The 19780-nt window shown below is 37.7% G+C and overlaps 1 protein-coding gene and 1 long non-coding RNA gene across 5 annotated transcripts in view; one reads left to right on the plus strand and one right to left on the minus strand.

Annotated features, from left to right (window-relative positions):
- The window catches only part of NR6A1 (nuclear receptor subfamily 6 group A member 1), a 226530-nt gene that overhangs the window by 142826 nt on the left and 63924 nt on the right, over positions 1 to 19780 (minus strand). The window lies entirely within an intron of this gene.
- LOC113901638 overlaps positions 1 to 19780 on the plus strand; it is a 47480-nt gene that overhangs the window by 18963 nt on the left and 8737 nt on the right. For all 3 annotated transcript variants that reach the window (XR_003513496.1, XR_003513494.1, XR_003513495.1), the window contains exon 2: positions 14844 to 14949. This is a non-coding gene — a long non-coding RNA (uncharacterized LOC113901638). The remainder of the gene's footprint in view (positions 1 to 14843; positions 14950 to 19780) is intronic.

A 19780-nucleotide genomic window follows, 5' to 3' on the forward strand; every position in this document is an offset into this window, starting at 1 on the left:
CAAAACAGTTCACTTATGTTTATGTCAAAACATTTTAGACTACTTAAAAATTAAACAAGGCCAGATTTGATTACGGAGAAGGCGATGGCAACCCACTCCAGTACTCTTGCCTGGAAAATCCCATGGATGGAGGAGCCTGGTGGGCTGCAGTCCATGGAGTCGCGAAGAGTCCACAACTGAGCGACTTCCCTTTCACTTTTCACTTTCATGCATTGGAGAAGGAAATGGCAACCCACTCCAGTGTTCTTGCCTGGAGAATCCCAGGGACGGCAGAGCCTGGTGGGCTGCCGTCTATGGGGTCGCACAGAGTTGGACACGACTGAAGCGACTTAGCAGCAGCAGCAGATTTGATTAAGGAGTGTCAGCTGCAGTTGCACCTGCTGTCATCCCAGACCTAACCCCAAAAGCAAGGCTACCCTCCTCTGCATGCCTGCTGAAGCAAATCAAGTATTTCTCTCAAATGATGGAGAGCCTCTTCCCATACAGCTCAAATGTGCTGTTCTTTCTGCTCAGCAAAGGAGGCAAACTCCAGAATCTCTGGTCATAAAAATGTGATGTTAGCAAGAACAGATGCTGAGTAAGTCTGGTACACTTCCAAGTAAAGTCTTGCCATCTAGAATTCTGAATTAAGGATGCCAGATTCAAGAACATCTGGATTTGCTCCTCTGGCTTTGAGCTTTCTCTAAGAGAGGCCAGGAAAAAGTATGCTGTTGCCAGTATGTGTAATTGCATACTCAAATACTGTACTTTGGACAAGAGTCCAAGACTTGGCAAATGGATGGAATGTAGCACATGAACCATGCAAAGGGACGGGTTTCCTTGCAAAACATAAATTAGGCAAGGTGTGAACTGCTCTTCTCTGTCACATTTTGGAAAAATTCACCCAGGAGAATAAATACTTGGGAAGGGGGTAGTTTAGGTGGGAGGGAATGCTCAGAAGTATGTGAGAGGCAAAACAGCACCATTACCTCAGAAAGCAGTAAGTTTGTCAAACAGTAATTATTTTTCCTCCCTCAATGAGATAAATATATGTGATTATAAATTGGTATGTACAGAAAAAAAATATCAAGCTGTGGACGTTGGCAGACAGACGGTGTTGAAATTAAACAGTGTGAGCTTTGGCAGCTGCACTGTGTACTCTTTTCAAGTTCTTACATCATTACTCTGGTAAGGGCCCTGTACCAAGTTGGCATGGGTTCTAATGTGGTTTAGAGAGAGAATTTCTGGCCTTTAAAAAAAAAAAATGACCTACAAATAGCCTTTTTCATACAACAGGGTAATAAACACTTCCCTTTACCCCAGATTTTGTTTTAAAGGACAAAGCCATACTGCCAAGATATTAAAAAGTGTTAGAAATGATTCTGAGACGTTAAAGGCCACTCAATACAAGCTCTAAAAGGACATCTCAAACAGTACATGGATGTCTCCTAAACCAGTGATTATCCTTTGTGGCAACAGAGTCAGTTACAAAGGATGCTAATTATCTTCATATTTATACTCTGACATCGGCAACTTAGGTATCCTTTGGAGGCCAAGAACAGGAAGCCCCCTCTATTTCAGTCATGAGAACTTGGAAAAGTTACTTGACCTCAGAGCTTCAAATGCTAAGTGAAATAGTAACATTACCCCAAGACAGTCCTCACAATATCAAGTACATGGCAAGTCCTCAGTAAGTATTAGATAGACTTATGAAAGATAGAGGCTTTATAAGTGATGTTTAATTACAATTTAATAGAGCTAAGTGGTCTTGGCTTTTCTCTACTCAGATTCAAGAATAAAAAGAATTTACATATAATCTGGTTTTAAGATCAAGACTGGGTTTGTCATCTTTTAACAAGTGACAGCACAAAAATAAGACTTCATTCTCCTCTCCAATAACACTCAATAAAACACAAAATTCCAAATATGAAAAATGATGACAGGTTAAAGAAGAGAGAATAAAAAACCACCTGTACCTTTCTTAAAGTAGATACAATTTTATTTGTTTAGTGATAGGATTTTTTTATTTCATTATGTTCAAGATTTTGCCACATTTCCTTCAGAAAAGATTACTATTTAGGTTACATACAGTAAGGTGAACAAACCTTAAGTTAAATAAGTCTGATTCTTACATATGTATACATACATGTAATCACCACCCAGAACAAAATTATGGAATATTTATAGCAGATCACAAATTCTCTTGTGACTTTTCCTCTTGATGTATCTATTATTCTGAATTCAGTTAGTATTATTCTTAACTTGTTAGGTTTTCCTTTCACCACTACTAATCTGATCTAGGCTTTACTTTTCTGTTTTCTTAAATAGTTCACCAAAGTTTACCTCAATCAAACATATTTTGGCTACATTAAACATAAGAAATTTATGCAAGACTCAAAGTAGTAATAGTAGAAACAGGCAAAAGACCTAAAAAGTATAGTGGGAAAAAAAGTCTACATATTTAGAACACCCATAAGACCCTCAGCATTTTAAAGGGGTCAGAAGACTGAGAATGTTAGCATAAAAGTGACCAAAACGAAAAGTGGAATTCATTTTGATTTAAATAAATCCTAAAGAAAACACACTAGACAGTTTTCTAAATAAGAAAGTTTGTACATTTCTAAATAGAATATTCAACTGAAATTTTAAACCTTTCATATGTTGATTTTTATTGCCTGTCAGTGTCTGAATAAATCCCACTCCAATTACAATTATATATCCTTTAAAGTTCACAACCATTTTAAGGTCATGCTCTCATGCCTAGAAGCTGACATTCTTCCTAAATGGGCCAGATCCCTATATAATATTATACCTAATACACACACAAATTTAGAGTGCCCTAATAAACAAGATTATTCATTGAGTAAAGTCTTGTATTTGGTAAGTACATATCACCACCCCTCGGTTACTGCAGAATTTAGTATTTCAATCAAATGACACAACTGAGTTGATCCGATCTATTTTTACCAATAATCATCACTGTTAAATTAACAGTCATGTGATTGGAGAACATGTATATTAAATTACTTTGGTACATGCAAACCAAGCAATTCTAGGGTCAACTGGAAAACAGTGGAGTAGGCCAGATATCTCAGTACAGGGAATTATCACAAGTGTCGCTGGACGCATTAACTAAGACAACACAAAGAAAGGGTGTTACTTCTCTCACCTCCTCAGCACTCCTCACCTCCTTAGATTTACACTGACTAAGCTGTGATCTAACAAACGCCCTCTCCTCAGCTCAAAGTCCTACAGCAGCACAAATATTCTACTTCAAATAGCCATAATTTTCAAGAATTCATTTTGTGTAACCAAGTATCTCTGGAAGACTTAAGAATGGAACTTTGTGATAAAATCCTTTAAACAGTTTGCTTTCATATATCTTAGTTAAGACTCCACTGTGGAAATAAAAACTTGAGAAGGTATTAAGAAAGCCCTAGAGCGAAGAAATAAAGCCCTAAGTACTTCCGAGAAACAAAAAGAAGATGAGGGTTTATTAGAAAGCAAAGACCCAACTGCACGTGGTTTACAAAGAACTGACAACTCATCTCCCTCCTTTATCCATACCTCAAGTTTCCACTCACAAAGCTAGCTAAGCATTTATGGTTAGTCCTGTACACAGATGTTACTATTTAAATAATCTTTTTATAGAGTGTACAAAAATAGAACAATTATCATACTGGCTGCTTCTGATCACTATTAATTTTGAAGACATAAATAACCCCTGCCAGCTACTGGTCTTATCGTGACTGACATCTTATGGAGGGTGCTTTGATCTCCAAGTTGATTTATGAAGCTGCAAACTATTTCTTATATTAAAAAGATTAGCAAGCTGGACTTTTATAACTTTCTTCCATCTGCCTTCATCTGAAAAGTAAATATAGTATCTTATCAACTCAAGTCAGCAACCTCTCTCCAATTATCATAGAACCATCTCTCAAGAGCCAAAAAGTATACTGCTTAATCAAAGGTAGCAATATGAACAAAAATGTTCATATTTTTCATTGTTCTTCAAACCCAGGAATTAAAAATAAAACATTTGAACACACCTCCTCCCATCAAAATAGATGCATACTTCAACTTTTAGAATAGACAGATTACAGGGTTATTAATCACATCTCAGAAGGAAATACTGAGTATGTTTTTTAAATTGACTTAATATATATTTGTGAATGTCAGTCATGTCCAACTCTTTGCGACCCCATGGACTGTACAGTCCATGGAATTCTCCAGGCCAGATTACTGGAGTGGGTAGCCTTTCTCTTCTCCAGGGGATCTTCCTGACCCAGGGATCAAACCCAGTTCTCCTGCATTCCAGGTGGATTCTTAACCAGCTGAACCACAAGGGAAGCCCAAGAATCCTGGAGTGGGTAGCGTATCCCTTTCTCCAGGGGATCATCCCAACCCAAGAGTCACACCAGGGTCTCCTGCATTGCAGGTGGATTCTTTATCAACTGAGCTATTAGGGAAGCCAATTTATATTTAAATTATTTCATTTATATAGTGTTTAAATAAACAATGAATTAAGTTTAATTCACTGTTAATGTTTATAAACATTTATCAAGTGCCTGACATATATCTGAACAAAATGTTTTTCACTGAGGTACATTATAGTAGAAAAGATAAGCCTTGCAAACAACTCCAGTAGAAGGCACACCATGAGAAATGTTATAGAACCAAAGAGGAAAGAAGAGACGCTGGGGAGAAGTCTGGGAAAGATTAAGTAAGAATCTGGCAGTGGGAAAATAATTAGTTCTACCCAGTCCAGCCTGTACTCCTTTCATCACTCTTAAGCAGGTATGAATTTACTAAAAGTTTACACCAGACAGACCAAGATTCTATGATTTTGAGAAAATTACACCCCCTATTAGAGTCTCATGTATAAAGGGTTAATACCAAATACCTGGTGGAACTGTCATGAAGATTAAATGTGAATGATTTACATATTTATATAAATTTATAACTATATGTACATGCTATGCTAAGTCACTTCAGTCGTGTCTGACTCTGTGCGACCCCATAGACGGCAGCCCACCAGGCTCCCCCGTCCCTGGGATTCTCCAGACAAGAACACTGGAGCAGGTTGCCATTTTCTTCTCCAATGCATGAAAGTGAAAAGTGAAAGTGAAGTCGCTCAGTCGTGTCCGACTCTTAGCAACCCCATGGACTGCAGCCTACCAGGCTCCTCCATCCATGGGATTTTCCAGGCAAGAATACTGGAGTGGGGTGCCATTGCCTTCTCCGATATGTACATATATAATACATATTTATATATTGTGTCTATACAAACTTTACTGTAAATATATACTTACATATATGTGTTATATTGAATATATATATATATACAAAGTCACAACGGATGGTGAATGTTAATTAAACCTATTGTGGTAATCATTTCACAATACATGTAAGTCACACCATTATGCTGTACACCTTAAACTAATACAGTGATGTATGTCAATTATTTCTCAGTAATGCTAGTGGGGAAAAAATAACAATGCCTGACACTGAAAGAAGGCTCAAGAAAAGGAGATATTTATTACAAATACCTTCTAAACACTGAATTCTATGCCAGGTACTATTAACCTCTTCATCTGAACAGCGCTTGGTATGTTGTTTAACTGCTTATTTTCCCCAAGATCACAAAACAGTAAATCCCATGGGGTTTACTTTTTATCCACCCAAAAACAGAAAAAAAAACACATATAGGACACATGTCCATCTGATAATCTGGTAAATAAATTTAACTTCGTTATAAAAAGATAACTTTGAACAAACCGAAGACTCAGCAATACTTAGAAAATGCATGCTGTTTACCACAAGAACATTTAAAAACTGACATTTTAAGTATAGCAGAAAAAAGAAATTTCTAGAAATATTATTTAGGCAATCTATACTGATAGATCAACCTTTACTGAGATCCACATGTATAAACTAAGCCCTCTGGGGATACCAAAACAGTATGCCAGGGGTTGTCTTCTCTATAGCAGCCCCCTGATTCTGAACGGATTAAGGAGGTTTCCAACATTTGCCTACAGTTTCCTAACATTTGAAACTCCACAGTAGTGGTTCTCAAAGTGCGGTTCACAGACGTCCCCAAGACCTGTTCACAGAGTCTGGAAGATCAAAACTATTTCTGTACTAATTTGCCTTTTTCGCTTGACATTTGCATTAATGGGATGAAGCCAATGTTAAGTTTAATTGCTTAATTGTAACACTCATCAAACCAGTGGCATCAAAATACACTGACAGTCACTACATTCATCATTGCCACACACGGGGGTTGGGAGGGAGGAGAGGACCTCATCTAGCCACTTTAACTGAATGTCCTTGATGAAGCAGTAAGATTTATTGGTTATTAAATCTTGATGCATGAGTACACAACTTTTTTGTATCTTGTGTACAAAATGGAAAGTACACATAAAGCAATTCTACTGCACACTGGTTGTCCCCAAGGAAACGCACTTTGAGCTATTGTTTGAACTGTATACTGAACTAGTCAATTTTTTCATGCATCACCAATTTACCTGAAGGAACAACTAACAGAATATTATGGTAATTCAGATGTGGATGTTTGACAGATATTTTCTTGAAAATTAACAAAATGAGCATGTCATTTCAAGGAGAATAACTTAATAAATCCTTGTTGCCAATGAAACAATTCAAGCCTTTAAACAAAAATTAGAATTGTGGCTAATTTTTATCTGCCACTGTGTGCTTCACATGGCTTCCCAATATTTAAAAGTTTTTTCAATGAGATTGGGCTTCTTCCCTTGTGGCTCAGCTGGTAAAGAATCCGCCTCCAATGCAGGAGACTTGGGTTCAATCCCTGGGTTGGGAAGATCCCCCGGAGAAGGGAAAGGCTACCCACTCCAGTATTCTGGCCTGGAGAATTCCATGGACTCTACAGTCCATGGGGTTGCAAGGAGTCGGACATGACTGAGTGACTTTCACTTTCAATAACATTAGTGGTGATACTAATGAAATTCATTTGATTTATATAATGAAATGTGTCAACGTTCAGAAAATCTGCATAGCTCAGTGAATTAATATTTTCCAAATGGCCAATGCATGATGTCACAAAATCATTTATGGGTATTCAAAGATCCATGCAAAGTATAAGATGGACCAGCAGATTTGAACAGAATAGAGTATAAGAAGTTCATGTATAGTTTCAGATGCCAAATTGGAACTAACTTTTAAGAAACTACCAACTACTAGATATATTATTATTAGATACTTTTAAGAACTACCAACTTTTAACTTTTAAGAAACTACCAACTATTAGATATAGTATCAAAGAATAGTTAAGTATAATTATCTGAAGAAACTACAAAAATTCCCCTCCTTTTCTATATATGTAGGGATTTTTGTTGTTGTTGTTTAGTCACTAAGTCCTATCTGACTTCGTTGCGACCCTGTGGACTCTAGCCCACCAGGCTCCTTTGTCCATGGGATTCTCCAGGCAAGAATACTGGAGTGGGTTGCCATCTCCTTCTCCAATATGTATGGACAGATGCCAGATTTTCTTCATATACCTCAGCCAAAATAACATATTGAACAGATAGAAGGCAGATGCAGAAACATGCAGATATGAGAAATCAGTTAACTTACATAAAGCCAGACATTAAAGAGAGCTACAAAAATATAAAATAATCCCACAGTTCTCACTAAGCTTTCTGGGTAAAATATAACTGCTTTTAATACTTTTCTTATTTTAAACTGTTATTTATGTTGATAAGTAATGGGTTTATTCTTTTATTTCAAATTAATAAATACCAATTTCTCAGTTTTAATTTCTAATATAGTAAAAAATGACGGCTATAACCCAAATAAAAGTTCCTGGAAACTTCAGTAATTTTTATAATTTTTACAAATGCAAAGATTTTTTGTATGGCAAGAGATCTGACCTTGTGTTTGGTTGGTATAATTTTTCTTAATGGAAAAGTACGAAAACTGAAGTAAAATACAGCACAGTCAAGACTGGGTCTCCAGACTTCAATTTCACATTCATTCTAGACCACAATTCATGTATTCACTAAGACAATAATTTAGAAACCCCTCATTCTATTTTTCTCAGTAAGCAGAAAATCATTACAATAATAACAGAAACTGAAATTCGAATGTTATGTCCTGCTGCTGCTAAGTCGCGTCAGTCGTGTCCGACTCTGTGCGACCCCATAGACAAGCCCACTAGGCTCCTCTGTCCCTGGAATTCTCCAGCCAAGAACACTGGAGTGGGTATGTTATGTCTTAGGTATTGTATATTGCTGCTTTCATTTAATTCTCACAACCCTATGATGTAAGTATAATTAATTACTAACCTCTAGATGAGAGGCAGAAGTTAAACCAGAAGTCACAGAGCTACTAAATGGCAGAGATGGGATGTGAAATTAACATTTCTAACAGAGAGATATACCAGCAAAAAAAGATTTCTCATAACTGTCAATCAAAACATTTGTGTGGTCATTGGTAGTGGCATTTATGGAAAAAGAGGACCTGTGACTCTGGCCCAATACACCTTCAGATGTAGACAGACCAATACACCAGACTGGCATATGGACACACAAATTTAGTCCTACACTAAGTGGCAAGAAAACAAGCAAATTGGGAAATGTGCCAGATACATAACCAAGTGCCTCTCTTCTTTAGCCACCCAGCAACTTTACCATCACCCATTAAAAAGAAGTGACAGGAGTCAAGGGTGAAGGATTTGTTACTGACACACAACTGAGGCATTGAAATCTCTTGGCAGGTGTTCTCTAAGCTATAACTCTTCTCTTATGCAAACTAACCCCTAAGCTGAGCCCTCCTGGCTTTATCACACTGAGCCTTGACAAGAACCATCATTAGTGTCCAAGCTCCACTTTTTCCAGGCTGATGACATGTGTCAGACCTTGACTCCTGATGCTACTTCTGCCTGCCCACTCAGGAAAGACTTCTGTAATGGCTTTGGGTTTTTTGAAATACTAAAGTCACATGGCAGCAGCTGACACCAACTCCCTCCTGAGGATGGACACTTGGCCAGGAGCCCAAGCTGAAGTCGATTTGGAGGTTCTTGATCTTTTTAGAAATAATTCCTAACATCCCACTGGCAATTAAAATAAAATCCTCCCCAGAGAACAGCCAAAGGTCGGGCAAGCCTCTTCCATCCATAAAATAAGTCACCTCTGATTAGAGAAAAGTGTTCAAGTATAGCAGCAACTGATAAATGTCAGAGCCTGGAGGGCCTTCACAGAGTTTTGATAACTTACAGCTATTTCTCATTTCATACCATGGACGGTTTTAAGCCAACACCACTCAGCATTGCTTACTTAGTCAAATGGGGCAAGTCAGCATACCAAACTCAAGTCAATGGTCCTGTTTGCACTAGTTCTGGGTTCATCCCTAAGGCTAAGACGTTTGACCTGTCAGGCAAATGACCTGAAGTGCCCTGCAGATGCCCAAGAGGACATTAGGAAACGTCTGCAAAAAGCTGGCTTTTTCACGGTGGAGAAGTTGTGTGAAATAAATAAGCGAACACACACGTGCAAGCACACAGACAGAGTCAAGGATTTCAATTTTGATCTGCTGTGTGACTTGGGGTTGTTTCCCTTCTACATCTGTTTCCTTATTTGTTAAAGACACATTGTGGCCTAAATCAGAGACTACCAAATGTCTATGAAATGGTTACATCAGACTGCTCTGGCGACCTGATAAAACTACAGAACCCATCCCTAAGGATCTGATTTACTACGTCCAGGGTGATACGTAGGAGTCTGCATTTTTAGCAATCTATATTCCCTACCAATACCACTTTAAATTCTGATGTAAGGTCAGGTTTGAAAATCATTCAACTAAATGACCTCTAAGACTCCCGATAGCTTTGAAAGTTATAAAACTATGGACGGGAACGTATTTTCTATTCTTTCATCACAGAATTTTTTCCCCTATTCACTATTAGCATTCCCATTCAAATATCAGGATTATCTAATTTCAGGTTAACAACGAGACGTAAAGTGTAAAAGCCATTTGTCAAGTATTAATATATTAATAGCTTACCAAACATAGTACACTACTATTTCGTTTATGAAAGTAGATCTAATTAATAAGCATAGCTTTTCTAGACAAAATACACTCAAAAGTAAAACTTTTAAGACACCATATTTTAAAAAAGACTCAACTATTTGCTGGAAATAGTCAAGAAAAGCAACATTTAAAAAGCATTTTCCCTAACTGTTATGAATAACTTAAAAGCTATGGAATGAATATACTTAATTAGTATTTATATTAATAACTTATGATGTCTCAATATAAAGGTTATAAAAATAGATGTCAAGTTTTTAAAGCATAAAGTACCATATGAATAAATTTTTAACTCAATAAACTAAAATAGGCTAGAGGAGAAATCAAAGTCTTATATTACTGATGTATCAACAGGATTTCATTATAAAAAAGGATTTTGAGTCTTCTGTTCACTGTTCTTATTTATTTCACTAACTGGTTGTTGCAAAACACATGCTTGTTACTCTATATGACTTTTAAAAATCTCTGCCAACACTTTTCACACACTGAAATAAAATCCATTATCTCTCCAACTAATTCCTTAATTCCCATGAATATTAGCTACTACATGATTTGGGTTTCTACTTCTTTTACAACTTTATAAGCCTAACTCATTTATGTACTCCATTATTTAGCTCAGCTTGACAACAAACCTTGGTACAGAATTAGACTGATTACAGATAGCCTGTGAATTAATTTACCATGGAAAAACAAAGTCTTGTTTCCAGTGGGTTTTCAAAATAATATAAAATAGTAATACCTCAAAACACATGAAATCACTGCAATGAGGTGATGGAGAATTCAGGTGGTCCTTATAATATTTTGATAGGCTTTGAAGTATGCATCCCATAATGCCTCTGGCACTTGGCCAATTTGCTATCTCACTGAGTTGGTCTCTTACCTCCTTATTTTCTAGACTCATCTAAAATAGCTGAAAAAACCTGTTCCTACATCTCAACTCCCTGGTAAAAAATTCAAGGAGGGCAAATACAATAAAGAGCAATAATTACATATACATCCATCCGCAATCCCTGGCACATTCTTTCCCCCATTCCCTGACATTGAAGTAAACACTCTGAATTCAGCAGGCTCCTTTATAAGCTTTGCCTTGAAACAACACAATTTTTCAGCCTAATTTCGAGTCGGAATTAGTAGTCATACTGCTGGAATCAGATCCAAACCAAATGGTTGCTGGGGAAGTAAGGGGAGGGGAAAGATGGGGAACCGTTGCAAGATAAATTCATTCAAATATTTGTGTTAACTTCTCACCCAGCAACTTCTTGCTAATTTTATAAGCACAGAATTACTAGTTAGTGATTTGTACCTGAAATTAGCACAAAACAATGAAGTCAAAATATCCACTTTCCCAGAAAACCATCATCACGTTACATCTTTACAGTTACCACTGTCTCAGGTTACACTGCACAGGTTACACCACAGGGAAAGGTGTGACTAGATGATGGTGAATCTACACTACTGCTGGCATGTAGCCATCCTAATGAGATGAAGGCGGAGACTTCCGAAACTAGAGATATTATAGCAAAGACAAGACTAGACTGCAAAACCTTGGTCTAAAAACTCCGGTCAGAATTTCTCAACCTGAAGTTCATAGTGAGTCTATGGATGTGTTCTTAGATTCCATAACTGAAACTCCTTTTAATTTTTGTGTTTATATGCATGTATTTAGGTAGAGAATCCATAGCTCTCCAGAGAGGTTTAAACTATATTAATATATCTAACTTAATCCTCACAATCAACATGAGACAGGTACTAACATTCTCATTTTTACAGATTAAGGAAATTGAAGTTTACAGATTAAAAACTTTACATAAGGTCAAAATGAAAGTGGTACAGCACTGTTTTAAAAAATGTCTTTAAAACACACATACACATATGTATACTAACGCATTAGCTAGTCAGACATTATATTACTTATAAAAGAAGGTTTTTACATTAGTATATATGCACGGAAACCAAATTCTGAGCAAAAAATGTAATTTTATTTAGTAACATGTAAATAACACTTGAAAATGATTTTTAACAATTTAAATCATTTTGCAGTAACATAAAAAATACATATAGTTTTTAATATGTACCGCGTGCTTTCACAGATCTGACATACATCATCTCATTTAGTCCTCAGAACAGTCCTATGACATAGATACTATCATGATCTCCATTTTATAGATAAGGAAAGAGAAACAAAGTGGTTAAGTATGGTCACATAGCTAGTAAGTTGCAAAGTCAAGATTCTGGCCCCAAAGTTTGTGCTCTTTTAATACTGCTTCCCCAAACAATTAATATATAAAAAATGTAAACTATGGGCACTTTATGCAAAGATGGGCACAATAAAGGACAGAAATGGTTTGGACCTAACAGAAGCAGAAGATATTAAGAAGGGGTGGCAAGAATATACAGAGAACTGTACAAAAAAGGTGTTAATGATCTGGATAATCACAATGGTGTGATCACTGACCTAGAGCCAGACATCCTGGAGCATCACTGTGAACAAAGCTAGTGGAGGTGATGCAATTCAGCTGAGCTATTTCAAATCCTGAAAGAGAGTGCTATTAAAGTGCTGCACTCAATACGGCAGCAAATTTGGAAAACTCAGCAGTGGTCACAGGACTGGCAAAGGTCAATTTTCATTTCAATCCCAAAGAAGGGCAATGCCAAAGAATGTTCAAACTACTGCACAATTGTACTCATTTCACATGCTAGTAAGGTCATGCTCAAAATCCTTCAAGTAAGGCTTCACCAGTACTTGAACTGAGAATTTCCAGATGTACAAGCTGGATTTAGAAAAGGCAGAGGAACCAGAGAGCTCAAACTGTCAACCTCCGTTGGATCATGAAAAAAGCAAGGGAATTCCAGAAAAACATCTACTTCAGTTTCATTGACTATGCTAAAGCCTTTGACTGTGTGGATCACAACAAACTGTGGACAAGTCTTCAAGAGATGGGAATACCAGACCACCTTACCGGCCTTCTGAGAAACCTGTATGAAGGTCAAGAAGCAACAGTTAGAAATGAAGATGGAACAATGAACTGGTTCAAAACTGGGAAAGGAGTATGTCAAGGCTGTATACTGCCACTCTGCTTATTTAACTTATATACAGAGTACTTCACGTGAAACGCCAGACTGGGTGAAGCTGAAGCTGTAATCAAGACTGCTGGGAGAAATATCAATTTCAGATATGCAGATGACACCAACCTAATGGCAGAAAGTGAAGAGGAACTAAAGAGCCTCTTGATGAAAGTGAAAGAGGAGAGTGAAAAAGCTGGCTTAAAATTCAACATTCAAAAAATGAAGATCATGGCATCCAGTCCCATCACTTTATGGCAAACAGAAGGGGAAACAATGGCAATGGTGACAGACTTTATTTTCTTGGGCTCCAAAGTCACTGTGAAGGGTGACTGCAGTCATAAAATTAAAAGACACCTGCTCCTGGAAGGAAAGCCATGACAAAGCTAGAGAACATATTAAAAGGCAGAGACATCACTTTGCTGACAAACGTCCATATAGTCAAAGCTATGGTTTTTCCAGTAGTCATGTACGGATGTGAGAATTGGACCATAAAGAAGGCTGAGAGTCAAAGAATGGATGCTCTTGAACTGTGGTGCTAAAGAAGATTCCTAAAAGTTCCTTGGATTGTAAGGAGATCAAACCAGTCCATCCTAAAGGAAATCAGTCCTGAATATTCATTGGAAGGACTGATGCTGAAGCTGAAGCTCCAATACTTTGGCCACGTAATCTGAAGAGCTGACTCATTGGAAAAGACCCTGATGTTGGGAAAGACTGAGGGCAGGGGAAGGGAGCAACAGAGGATGAGATGGTTAGACGGCATCATCAACTCAATGGCCATGAGTCTGCACAAACTCCAGGAGACAGTAAAGGACAGGGAAGCCTGGAGTGCTGCAGTTCATGGGGTCACAAAGAGTCAGGACACCACTGAACAAACAACATGGTCATTTTAAAGGTGAAAAAAAAGAAAGCCAAATATAAATCCAGTTGGAAAAGTCTATCATGATAAGGTACTTCATTTATTCTATTTTAGCACATATGAGCCAAGAGCAATGAGAAGACAGACCAAGCAATTTCATTTGCATGCTACTTTCAGATACATAACCTCCTGTGATTTTCACAGCTGTGTGCACAGCAAGAGCCAGTACTATTTGTCCTGCATCTTAAAGATGAGCTAACTGATGCTCTGAGGGGTTACTTTCAATACTATTCTGCATTATCTGAACTTTCCTGCCTCTAGGATTTCCTGTGCAGTTTTCTCTCTATTCGACTATCCGTACTTCTCTGTCTAGTAAAAGTTCTACTAAACTTTCATGGCCCAGATGAGACATGACCATTTAGTTATAGCTTTCCTGGCACTCCTAGGCAGAATTAACCGTTCTTTTCTCTATTTTCCCTTAACATATTCATACCATTTCGGCAACATATCCTGTCATCAGCTGTGTCTATGTCTAGTTCTCTGGGTAGACACTGGGCTCCATGATGGCAAGGGCTATATGTAGAGAAGGAATTCCTAGAAAAGATTCTGCTGTTGAGTTAGCAAACGAATGAAACAGAACACTGGCACCTTGGCTAAGAGGAACATAGATTCATGCTGACATTTTGTTGTCATCTTTATAACTTAAGACCTTGTCCTCAAGAACAGCAACACTCGACATTTCTAAGACATATTCCCTGAATAGTGCTTGGGAAGTGTATGGGCAGAAAGCCACCTAAGACAGCGACTCCTCTTCTATGCTACAAATCTCTCAAATACATATTGTTCTAACAAGTTTATGCTTCTTGTTTCTTTCAAGTATATCAAGAGGCCTCAAGAGGACTATGAAAACATTTACATCTCCAAGCCAAAGCATGTGGGTTTTACAATATTTCATAGTATCTCTGGAAAAGGAATGAAAGGAGGTAAGTGAAACACTAAAGGAAGGCATAGTGAGTTTTGACAAACTACTCAAAACCAGTCTAAATCAATTTATTAATTTGGACTAAACTATCAAATGTGTACTATAAAAGTAAACTGTAAAAAGTATAGCTTCTATAACCTGGCTAATTTAACCCTTATCTGCTTTTAACCCCTAGACTTTATCCTCACACTGAGTACACACATCTCTTAGCCAAACACACTGAAAAGATCCAATCTGTGCCTTAGACTTGCTTGATGATAAAAACTAAACATAAGGATTTAAAGTAAATTGAAGGAATGAAGATAATGAAGGCCTTTACTGCCCTGAAAATTAATTATCTCAATGGAAAACACCCCTATGTCACTTTAGAAACTTACCTTTTACTCTTCTCTAGTTTTTCAAGTCTATGAAAAGAATTCCTCTTAGAATGTCATGAATTTAAGAAATGGTATTTTGTACATGTCTAATAGTTTGGGGTAGCAGAGGTATTTTTTAAAATAAAGCCTGATTATTTATCAAAATGAAATAAGGCACTGACTTCATATTATCAGCCCAATGGGAAGACCATTCAAAATAAACCCATTAAAGAGTTTTTAAAATACTACACAGTAACAGTTGCTTGATTTTTTTGTCTCTTTTTTTTTAATGTAAATTTATTTTTTTTATTATTATTTTTTAAATTTTATTTTATTTTTAAACTTTACAATACTGTATTAGTTTTGCCAAATATCGAAATGAATCCACCACAGGTATACCACAACTTACTGTCATACCACTGAGGACTCAATAAAGCTGGCTAACTGAAGTATTTTGACAGAGGGTGAAATAATTAAACTGATGTAGAATGTAAATGGATAAGGCAATGTCCCACTCCAGTACTCTTGCCTGGAGAATCCCATGGACAGAGGGGCCTAGTAGGCTGCAGTCCATGGGGTCGCTAGGAGTCGGACACGACTGAGCGACTTCACTTTCACTTTTCACTTTCATGCAGTGGAGAAGGAAATGGCACCCCACTCCAGTGTTCTTGCCTGGAGAATCCCAGGGACGGGGGAGCCTGGTGGGCTGCCGTCTATGGGGTCGCACAGAGTCGGACACGACTGAAGCGACTTAGCAGTAGCAGCAGCAGCAGAATGTAAATAGCTTATATTCAAACCAAATTCTCAGTGGTTGACATTTTTTAATGTCTACCATTTGGCTATTTAAAAATGAATTTGAGAACAGTCAACCTTTAATATTTAAACTTAAAGCAAGTGATAATAATTATTCCTGATTAAAGATTAACCTCAATTCAGTCGGCAGTTCTGTAAGCCCTCTTTTCTACAGGGCATGTCTGGATCCTTCCTGTTATAAATCCTATACTCTGAAAAAGTCTATGTAATTAATTCATTTTCCAAGTTTTTCATCAAGGATATTCAACAGGTAATAAAAAATAACCAATATGTCTACAATGCACTGACAGCATTTCTGCCCAAAGCTAAGACACCTGACATTTTAGTTACTCTCTATGACCTTACTAAGGAGAAATTCAGGCTTTCTACTAGGTAGCAGTGTTTATTTTCTTTGTTTTTTCATTATTGAAAATAACTTGAAGACTACCCCTGAACCTCTGTGATAACTTGGTGATTTAGGATCAGCTAGAGATCATCAATTATAAAGGTCAATTTTTTTTTTTTCATCTTCTTCTATGAAACATTCACCTGCTATTACTACAAGCAAACAAGAAGAGGATTCCCTTCTCCAAGATCTCAACCCAGAGATCCAATACAGGTCTCCTGCAGGCAGATTCTTTACTGTCTGAGCCACCAGGGAAGTGTTGGGAAAATTGAGAAAGGAGTACATCAAAGCTGTCTACTGTCACCCTGCTTATTTAACTTACATGCAGAATATATCATGAGAAATGTTGGGCTCAAGGTGAAATCAAGATTGCTGGGAACAATATCAATAATCTCAGAAATGCAGATACCACCACTCTACTGGCAGAATGTGAAGAGAACTAAAGAGCTTCTTGATGAAGGTAAAAGAGGAGAGTGAAAAATGCTGGCTTAAAACTCAACATTCAAAAAACTAAGATTATGGCATCCAGTCCCATCACTTCATGGTGAATAGATGGAAAAAAAGTGGAAATAGTGACAGATTTTATTTTTTTAGGCTCCAAAACCCATGTGGACAGTCACTGCAGCCATGAAGTTAAAAGATGCTTGTTCCTTGGAAGAAAAGCTATGACAAACCTGGACAGCGAAGACATAACTTTGCCGACAGAGGTCCGTCTAGTCAAAGCTATGGTTTTTCCAGTTGTCATGTACGGATATGAGAGTTGGACCATAAGGAATGCTGAGCCCAAAGAATTGATGCCTTTGAACTGTGGTGCTGGAGAAGACTCCTGAAAGTTCCCTGGACTGCAAGGAGATCAAACCACTCAATCCTAAAGGAGATCAACTCTGAATATTCATTGGAAGGACTGATGCTGAAGTTCTAATACTTTGCCCATCTGATGCAAAGAGCGACTGACGGGAAAAGACCCTGATGCTGGGAAAGATTTGAGGGCAGGAAGAAAAGGGGGCAACGGAGGATGAGATGGTTGGATGGCATCACGCACTCAATGCATATGAGTCTGAGCAAATTCCAGGAGATCGTGAAGGACAGGGAAGCCTGGCGTGCTGCAGTCCATGGGATCGCAATGAGTCAGACATGAGTTAGCTACTGAACAATAAAAGAAGAGGATGTTTACTTGTTTAACTTAGATCTCACTGAAAGTACTGACCCCAGATATACAACAGCTAAGTTTTGAGGTGGTCAATGGAGTGAGCATCATGATAGTTTTCACTATCATAAAGTCCAGTATTCAAGTTCCAGCTTGTAACGTTGACTCCTTGCTATGTAACTTTGGACAAATTGCTTGATTTCTCTAAGACTCAGCTTTTTCACAAGATCAAATTGGGTTGATAATTTACGGAGGTTAAAAATATATAAATCCCAGTATACATTAAATCCTCAATATGTATGTTAATTTCTTTACTATCCGTGCCCTTCAATAATTAAAGTACTGCTATAAAATGGGATACTTGATATTTTCAGAATTACAAAATAATACTATTCAAAGTTTTTTCTCAGATGTCCATTTAGTCTGCTTATAAGTAAATAACTGCAGCCTCACAATCCTGAAGTTCATTAGCTCTGGGCTACACACAAAGATTTCTTAAATACTATCACCTTGGAATGTGAGAAGCTCCATCACCAGTGGTCTCTCGGCTCACTGGCTCTTGGAACATGGGTGCAGGCTGAAGAAGGGCTGCCAGGGCCAGGACCCAGTCTTCAGAGGACTCCAAGGAACATTCAACGCTGTCGGTGAGTTTGGGATTTGAAAAAACCACCGACCGTTGACTGTACCTTGGGTTCCTTACAGACAACACTATATTTCCTGAAGCAAAGAAGCACAGTGTACCTTCACACGTCACGTGAGATCACCAAAAGCAGTTCTGCTCCCCAACCCCCAAAAGTGGTCCAGTTAATTTTTTAAAAGCTCTCCTTTCTCTTGCTCATTGTTCCTTGCTTTTTGTTGTGGTATTTCATTTCAACAAGATACGAAAAGCTCCGTAATGCTGTTTTTAAATGTCTCCTAAAAATAGGCCATTCTGATGAGAAATAGCAAGAAGAGATTTATTAAAAACATGTATTTCATTTTGAAGTGAAATCCAATTAAGTACTTTACAGCCATTTCTCCCATGTTCTCTCAAAACTTTTAATTAGGAACAAGAGGAGGATTTAATAAGCAAAAATAGCACAAAACTATCCAATGTCTGCACAGCTCTTAACACATTCCACCTCAATTATAGTTAATGTGGTTAAGTTTTGACAGTCCCATTAGAATACGAGCTGTTTGAAAGCAGTAACTGCCTCACCATTTCCATCCACATGAGCTTATTTAAATGTTCATTAAAGTCAAGTAAAAAGTAAGGTCAGGAGTCAGAAGGACCTGGGATGAATCTTGCTTCAACTCCCTAGCTGTGTGACCCTGGTGAGTATCTGAGTCTCGATTTCCTCAGGCTCATGGGAGATAGTAAGTACACCTACCTTATTAGAGTTTGAGATACAATAATATATACAGTGCTTTGTACCATTCCTAGCAAACAACAAATGCTCGGTATATGTAAGCTATTATTATTACTTAACCTAAAGCATAATCTGTGCTAATTTACCTTGAATGGCACTAGTATTTCTCAGTTCAAAACACAGAGGAAGAACCAGGTTCTCAACTCTTGTTACACCTACCAGTATGTAAGCACTGCCTGTGTGGTCACAGAGGTACCCATGAGCTTTTCCAGGAGCTCCTTCCATTCCCTGAACCATAGTTTCTCACAGCCCTACCATCAGTATCATCTATAATTATGTGGATTCTCAATGGTTGGTTACTAAGAGAGATATCAGACACACACCTCAAAAACCTAGAGCAGAAAAGAAGAGTCAGGAGTTGGGATGGGCCAAGGTAACCCCACCAACTGAAAACACTGATGGCTGCACTCAACATTCATTGCTGTCGGTGGGTTTGACTTTGAATCAACTCACTGATCAATGAATGTAAACTGCGGACCAAACAACCCAAGGGAAGCAAAAACGATGTGCAGAGAATCACCCAAGGGTATCTGCTACTATGCTGGGTGGGAGGTGCTGCTATTTCCAATACACTGTCTAAAGGCTCTCTTTGATTCTAATATGAAATAAACCGTCTAAATTCCTAATACTTTTCTTATATCTTTTTTTCTTTAAAGATGTTCTGAGTTAAGGAAATATTTTATAGAAAGAATGAACATTACACCATAATTTAAAAACGATGC

This window comes from Bos indicus x Bos taurus, chromosome 11 (genome assembly GCF_003369695.1).
Source record: "Bos indicus x Bos taurus breed Angus x Brahman F1 hybrid chromosome 11, Bos_hybrid_MaternalHap_v2.0, whole genome shotgun sequence".
Classification (NCBI taxonomy): domain Eukaryota; kingdom Metazoa; phylum Chordata; class Mammalia; order Artiodactyla; family Bovidae; genus Bos; species Bos indicus x Bos taurus.